General features: G+C 44.0%; 1 long non-coding RNA gene across 1 annotated transcript; it reads right to left on the reverse strand.

Annotated features, from left to right (window-relative positions):
• Positions 1-475: 475 nt before the first annotated feature.
• Positions 476-8261, reverse strand: LOC145719984 (uncharacterized). Its single transcript, XR_014142724.1, has 2 exons — positions 3975-8261; positions 476-3755 (listed from the first exon to the last, which is right to left on the reverse strand). It is a non-coding gene; the product is annotated as an uncharacterized LOC145719984 (long non-coding RNA).
• Between the last annotated feature and the right edge of the window lie 6 nt (positions 8262-8267).

Consider the following 8267-nt stretch of genomic DNA (forward strand, 5'->3'; position numbering starts at 1 on the left):
TGCTACATTGCATTATTGAGTATATTCCTAACAGAAGGAACTTGCATATTAACTACACTTAGGTAAGAACTGAACTCCCTACTCAGAATTTTACACATTTAACAAACAGAAGAATTTTCCAGACTCGCATCTGGCTCCCCACATTTCAAACTAATTCCTACCGGTAGATGTCATAGTATACATTCATACTGCAATACCACCTCTGGCCCTGCCCCTTTGTGTAAGGGCCCCAGGTGAGCTGGCACAGTGGACGGTGTTCCTGCGAAGTGATTCCCATATTTGGATAGCTACGAATAACTTAACTAGACACTGAGATGACCATGAATCATAGAAATATGTACCATTAAGCCCAAACTAAGTATGTCCCAAATTCAAGTTCCCCCAAGCTATATCTCAAAAATACTCTCAACTCCGAGGTCACTGAACCCAAGGAGATATGTTACAGAGGGGAAGTTAGAGTAGAAAAGAAAAATGCTAACCAACTGCTGTTAATCTTACTTTTCCAAATTTTACAAGTTATTATCCCAAGAACACACTGCTGCACACACTGCTAGGGCTCCTCCAGGACCTTGGAAAGGACTGTGTGGGTCCTAGGAATCTATTCATAAATGGTAAAACATGGATTGTACAAGTGTGGGGCCCTGGGGCTTGAGCTTCACTAGCTTCACAATAAATCTGTCTCTGTGGTCCCTGTAATTACTCATCATTTATCTCAGTCTGTACATACCTGGTCTTTCCAAATAAATTTCAATTCCTTGGAAACAGGAAGTACTGTCTTAAGTACTAGCATATATAGTAAATACTCAAAAATGTGTGTGGTAGGGGCGCCTGGGTGGCTCAGGTGGTTAAGCATCTGCCTTTGGCTCAGGTCGTGATCCCAGGGTCCCGGGATGGAGCCCTGCATCGGGCTCCCTGCTCAGCGGGGAGTCTGCCTGCCCACCCCTACCCTGCCTGTGCTCTCTCTCAAGTAAATAAATAAAAAATCTTTTTTAAAAAAATGTGTGTGGTAGTCCTCACTATACATAGTGATTTTGACAGAGAGACAGAGAGTAAGCAGAGATATAATATACATATATAAATGTATTATATACACACATATATATGTACATACACACATATATATGTACATGCATATATACATGTGGGTGCAGAGATATTCATGTACGTGCATAAATATATCATTTAGAATGTATTATATATATATGTATTTTACATACTATATATGTCATTTATCCATATAGTATATCTATATATCAATTCTCTATATAATACCAAAGAAACAGTGACTCGTTCCATGTTAACAATTCAAACATGGCATCTAGATCGTGTCCCCTCAAAGAGGTCCATCTCAGAAGAAAGTCACCATTATAGCCTGGCAAACAATGAACAGGGCTTCCTCTAGGAGGCCAGTGGGTGAGCCAGGCAAGAGCCACTCTGGCCATTAGGAGACTATCAATGCTGGACAGAGAGTCTGGAGTTAGTGACCCAAGAAGAGTCACTTTGACTCCTGCCAGAGTGGAGAGAGTGCTACTGGGAAGACTTCATCCTTAAAGAGAATATCCATTAATGTAGTCCCTGCTTGCACCTGGCCTTTAAAAAAATAATAATAGGTGAAAACTACTGCAACATTGCAGTGTTTAGTGCAAGGGAAAAATACAATTTTCTTTAAACTGATTTAGCATATTAAAATGGAAAGGCTTGCTTTTTTCCAAACAAATGTCCAATAAATTTCTGACATTTGCAGTTTCTGATTTTCAGGTTCTAAATAAACAACATGTGCTATTCAACACTTGAGCAAGGTCTACATGGAGCAAATCTATTACTTCATCATGAAACAAAATATATTATCTTAAATCCAGCAAGTTCAGTAGCATACAGGCCATGTCAACACTGCCAAAATCTGAGGGCAGGGGTCAGGATAGTTGGGGGAGAGAAATATAAAGAAATGTGGGGCCTGGGGGGCGCCTGGGTGGCTCAGTCGTTAAGTGTCTGCCTTCGGCTCAGGTCATGATCCTGGGGTCCTGGCATCGAGCCCCGCATCGGGCTCCCTGCTCCGCGGGAAGCCTGCTTCTCCCTCTCCCACTCCCCCTGCTCGCATTCCCTCTCTTGCTGTGTCTCTCTCTGCCAAATAAATAAATAAAATCTAAAAAAAAAAAAACTCATTTAAAAAAAAAAAAAGAAATGTGGTGTCTGGTTCTTGTCCTAAAAGCAAAACCTAGAAAAAAAAGGAGGATATTTAAGGGGTTTGATAGCATTGTCCTGTCTCTGAGATCTCAATCTAAAACATAAGGCCTTTGGCTTCCAGACAGTGCTAGGAAAGACCCTCGCATCAAATGTCACCAGCCTGCTCTGGCCGTGAGGCTTCTTCACTGTCATCACTGGGAAGAATCGGGTTTTCTGAAAACAGCCAGCAGTTTGCATCTCTAGTACTGTCACGACGGGAGAGGTTTCCAAAATATAGGCATTGTAAAGGAAGTTATTTTCCAAATATGGAGGCTTTTGTCAACCAGTCAGTTGCAGGCAGTTTTTCTGTCTGCGCATCTCAGTCACACATCAGAGAACATGGACACTACAACAAGAAAACAATCAGAAGCTTCTGAAATGTATGAGACCGAATGGTCACTAGCAACTGTCCATAAAGGGGGAGCTGACTGTTTACAGGTGAGAACTGGCTCAAATAGAAAACTGTTTCGGAGAATGCTGTGAGGTTTTAGATTTAGGGTTCCCCTACACTGTGTGCGGTATGTAGGCGCACTCACGCACACCCAGGCACTTGAAGCCTCACCTGGCTCTGTAGCTGGGACCTTCTTGGGAACTATGGGAGGGAGTAGCAGGGCACCTTGCCGCCAAGCCACAGGGTGCAGGCAAAGAGCAGGGCAGGCAGTGACAAGCCTTTCATTCATTCATTTATTCCTTCAGTCATTCTTTCTCCCCACAGGAAACGTCCTCATAGGAAATGTGCCCACAAGCTCAAAGCACAGTGCTTCTTTCTAGTCCTGGGTTTTTCCAAATAAATACAGGCCACAAGGAAAGGCCATGTTGGAGGCCACTGGCCTTGATGCCACTTTCCAGTCCACAGTGGCAAAGGCCTCTGCCAGCATCTGAAGTACCTCTGGCCACAGAGAACAGAAAGTGGCCAGAGCGTGTAACCCCAATGCGGGACTCCTGAAGGGTTTTCCATTTCCTATGCACAACCTTTCCTGGGAAGGACCTCCTGATTTCACATAGTTGTAGGTGGACACAACCCACATTCTGTTAACCTCTACTGTAGACTTTCATAGTAGGATTACAAACAGACTTACATGGTAAATACACAAAATGGCAAGAAATTGGGCGACTGCACTGTAAATGAGGACTTTACACTTAATCCTCCTCAGCCACTGCACGGGGTAGGTGCTATTACTGTCCTCGTTGTGCAGAGGCAGAAACTGAGGCACAGGGAGGCTGACAAGTGTCAGAAGTGTATATTCAAACCCAAACATGCTGTGTTCACTCTGCTGCCTCTCAAATGATCCTCACTTGGAGAGTTCAGAGCCACTTTCTAAAGAAGGAACACAGACCAATTGTGTCTAGAGGGGAAGTAGGGACGGTACTATCTAGTTCTTCACCCATTTGGCAATTTGGCGTAGGCCCAGCTCTACTGGTCTGAAATCCAAATTCCAGTTCACACTTGGCCAGCCATGGAAACTTAAGGCAAGTTATGCAACCTTTCTGCGTCTCAATTTGTTCACCTATAAAGCGGGGATAATAAGGGCCTACTACCAGGCGCCTGGGTGGCTCAGTTGGTTAAGCGACTGCCTTCAGCTCAGGTCATGATCCTGGAGTCCCGGGATCGAGTCCCGCATCGGGCTCCCTGCTCGGCAGGGAGTCTGCTTCTCCCTCTGACCCTCCCCCCTCTCATGTGCTCTCTCTCTCTCATTCTCTCTCTCAAATAAATAAAAAAAAATCTTTAAATAAAAAAAAAAAATAAGGGCCTACTACCTATTACATATACCCATCTATTCAGCATACTATGGTGCTACTTTAAGACGATAATGCAAATATTTACTAAACTACTGTTGAAGCCAAATTCTACACCATTGGTAGTAAAATAAGTACCTTATTTTTCTGTCCGGGGACTTTGACCTTTACTAATTAGATGGTTTACAAATCTACCCTCTGAAATGAAGCAGCATGGATTTTTTCCCTTGGTTTTGGAAATGAGGAAACTATGAAACTCACAAGAAACCTGCTGATATTCAGGGTCAAGAACCACCAAGTCAAAGCTACTGTAAGCCATTAGGTCAACAATATTTCATCTCCTAATGGGGCCTCTTCAGGAAAATCTGAGTCAACAATAGCAAAGCTGAGGCTCCTAACATCTGGGGAAAGCTCTAAATGACCTTTTAGCTGAGTACCATCACAAGAATAACTCAGTTGGGTCAGATTCTCTGTTCCAGCTTAAGAGGTGCAGTCTGCCTTGGGGCCTTTGCACTATCTGTTCCGTCTGCCTGGATCCTGATGTTCCCCATATGTCCTCATGGTTAACTGCCTCACTTCTGTCAAGGTTTTGGATTACCTCTTAGCTTCTCAGTGAAGCCTACCCTGACCAACCAATTAAAAATTCTAACACTTCCTCCTCTCAATCTACCTTAGCCTGCTCTAATCTCTCTTTTCCATAACCACCTTCAACATCCCATTTAATATATTTTTATGCTGAGTGTTTACTGTCTATCTCCCACCACTAGAATATAAACCCCCCAAAGTTGGGATCTTTGTTTGTTCACCAACAAATACCAAGGGCCTAGAACTATGCCTGGTATAAAATAGATACTAAATATATATTATTACATAAATAAATTTAACATGCAGAGGTACTTTTACAAATGTACCAAATAATCAAATCTAGTAAGAATGATTAAACAGATCCCTTTCTGAGACCAAAACCCAAAAGATTTCTCAGCACTGAGATGCACGGACAGAGCAGGCATTTCATGAGTCTGTGACATTGACCTTCAGTGCTAAATTTAGTGCCCTTGGTGTTTCTGTGATTCCTAGTTACTAGTTTAGCTTCACCTATCTAGGATGTGCATGTCAAGAGCGTTTCTACAAACTCAAGTATCTACTCACAGTAAGAAGCAAACAAATCTTGATCTGCTTTTCCTGTCTCCAGGAAACGGAGCTGGGCTATGAATGGAGAGCAAAGCTGATTGAGAAACACTTCACAATTGCAGGGCTATGGGATTTCTAGGCAATTTAAGCTGAGGGGAGGGCTTCGGCTGGGATACCAGGGTTGTATAGGGAGACAGGCACTCCAGTACTAGACCAGCGATGAAAGGCAAGGACCAACACAGGAACACAGAACACAGGTGTTGCGCTCCTCCAGGAAGAAGAGAGCTAAGACAGAGGATGGGGAAAATCACACTTCCCTTGACCCTACAGCCCCAAATCCTTGTTCCTATGGGTACCGGAAAATGGTTAAAAACAAGAGCTAAATGCACGTATGTAACAGAATAGAGATATAGCTATTCTCTACTTACTGCACTTAATTAATCTGAACTAAGTATTACAATTATAATGAAAACTGTGGGCCTTGCACACCAAAGGCCTTGAAAAATCTGTCAAACAAGAACCACGCCATAGTCCCACAAACCTTCTTGTCAACACTGCCTAAGGATTCTGACTAGTAGTTAAATAGTAATAACTCAGAAAGGTCCCCAAGATGGAACTACCACCTGAGCATATTTCTAATGCTCTTATGATTACTAAATCAACAAGCTCTGTGAAAAAATGAAAGATAATATTAAAATAAATCTTTTAGTAGTCCTTTCATGCATCTTTTTAATGTGGCCACTCAATAACAAGGACACGCAATCAGAAAGTCAATCACTAAAAATAACCGTCTGCCTCCAAAAATTTATAGACTGAACCACAAACAATAAATAAATAACCCTTAATTCACACAGAGAACTTTCACTAAATCCTTGGTCCTATATATCTGCACTCATGTCCCCTCATCAAGTATATTTATGTGTCACTGCCTACTAATCAGGATATTTTTACTCTTCTCCAGGTCAATTCTTATTTGTGCATACAGGCCTCTCTTTCAAAGCAAAGGGCCTCTGCTCAGCAAAGGCACCCAATAGTTTAAATTCATCTCTTCCCTCTGGGAATTTCAAGTGTTTGTTCATTTTAACATTTATCTTCCATAAAGCTGGCTGGTTTTAAACTAATTCCAAAGTACAGTCATTGTTAACCTTGCCACACAGTCTGCCTAAGTCATAACTATTGTTATAAACTTAATTCTTCAATATTTTCATTTAAAGACTAGCCCTTTGGGGATGACCATTACTTAAAAGCTGAGTTTCAGAAAATTTACAGAACTTTTAAAAATGTTTACCCAATACTAACAACAATTTCTGCAAACTTAGAAAGCTCTTTTGATCCACCAACCATTTAAAATCATCTACTTGATTATAAACTAAATCCTCAAGAAGAATAACTGCCTTTAACACGTTTTAATAAATATAACTGATATTTTCTTTCAACCAGCTAGTCCAAGTAGGCAGGCAATGTGGGAAAATTATTACTCATCTTACATTAATTATAGTTTATAATAACTCTTAGTGAAAGTGAACGGGATAGGCAATGACAGCCCTCCCTAAGTAGGGAAATATTATTTATTTATATATTTATGTAATACATATTTATTTTATTTGTTTCTATTATTTTCTGTGTATTATTGAAAGGAAAGGAATTTGAACTTACAAAATTTCTATTGGAACTTTGCATTACTGGAGTTTTAGTATTATTTTAAACTGCCCATCATGAAAATCTGATTTATTCTTCAAGTACCTTTGCTTATGGCTATTCAATCAGATATGAATCAGCAAATTTGTTACTCCGTTAAATTCCTGCTTTTAAGACTACCAAAACTTGCCTAGTTTTTCTCTCACACCTCTATCAGAGGAGATGGCAGAAACTATTATACCGATGTTTTTAAAAGTTTCAAAACCTGGACAATTACTCATCAGAATTATTTCTTGAAAGACATTCGGTAGACATTTTCTTTTAAAGATTTTATTTATTTATTTGAGAGAGAGAATGAGACAGAGAGAGAGAATATGAGAGGGGGAGGATCAGAGGGAGAAGCAGACTCCCTGCTCAGCAGGGAGTCCGATGCGGGACTCGATCCCGAGACTCCAGGATCATGACCTGAGCCGAAGGCAGTCGCTTAACCAACTGAGCCACCCAGGCGCCCCTCGGTAGACATTTTCAATGATTACTTCCCATTCCGGATGCCCCTGCCCCTCATATCCTACGCTAAACTAGCAATCAACGCTTATTAAGCACCTACTGTGTGCAAAGAGAAAGATTATACTAAGCAAAGAGCATAAGGCTCGGCCTCATTTTATTCGTGCATAAATACACAGCAGTCGTGATTTATTCTCACAACTTTGTAGAGACGTGAGTTGCATCCACATGAATGAATCCACAGCATTCATTTGGAAATGGCTTTCTGGGGTTAATTCACAGGTTCTCCATATTAGACAGCCCCGATGGGACATCACGCGGTCCCTTCACCTTCCAGCCCACGCAGGACAACTCGTGGGCACCAGCCACACCTTCTGCAGGTGGCTGGATCGCCAGAGCCAAATGAGCCCGACCCATCTCCCCTCGCAGGAACTCCGAACAGGAGTATGTAAAAGTGTGCAAGGACTTCTGCGAATTCAAGGACTTGTTGAAAGGCCCCGGGGTCCCGGGCAGGAAGGGAAAGCAGCCGGCGCCCCCTCCCCCGCGGCCACCGAGTCCCCCGCGCCCAGGGAGCTGCGCAGGCCGCCGCCGCGGATCCCGGGCGCAGCCGGCACACCTCGGGCCTAGCACCATTGGAAAGGCAAATCTCAGAGCCGGGGCACATTTAAATGCCCGGCCACGGCCCCGGGGGATTGCTCTCCAGCAGACACAGCCGCAGGGGCCTCCGGGGCCGCCCGGCCTGGGGCTTTGGGCGCGGCCCACGGGCGTCCCCGGGACCTCAACCCGCAGCGCCCCGGCGTCCGCGCCAGGCCAGGGCAGGGGTGGGTGGCCAGGGCCCCCAGGCCAGCGTCCCCGGCCCAGCCGAGCGAGCCCCACGCCGCGAGCAAGAGAGGGCTAGAGGCGCGTCCTCCGCCCGCGGCCGCCGGCTCCCGCCCCCTCCCGACGCACCACACCTAGCAACCCGCGCTGACAGGACGCAGTGGCGGCGGCGGCGGGAGGAGGAAGCGGAATGGCTGCCGCGGTGGAGCCACCCC

The sequence above is a fragment of the Leptonychotes weddellii genome, unplaced genomic scaffold (assembly GCF_054177405.1).
Source record: "Leptonychotes weddellii isolate Sample4059 unplaced genomic scaffold, ASM5417740v2 HiC_scaffold_8919, whole genome shotgun sequence".
Classification (NCBI taxonomy): Eukaryota; Metazoa; Chordata; class Mammalia; order Carnivora; family Phocidae; genus Leptonychotes; species Leptonychotes weddellii.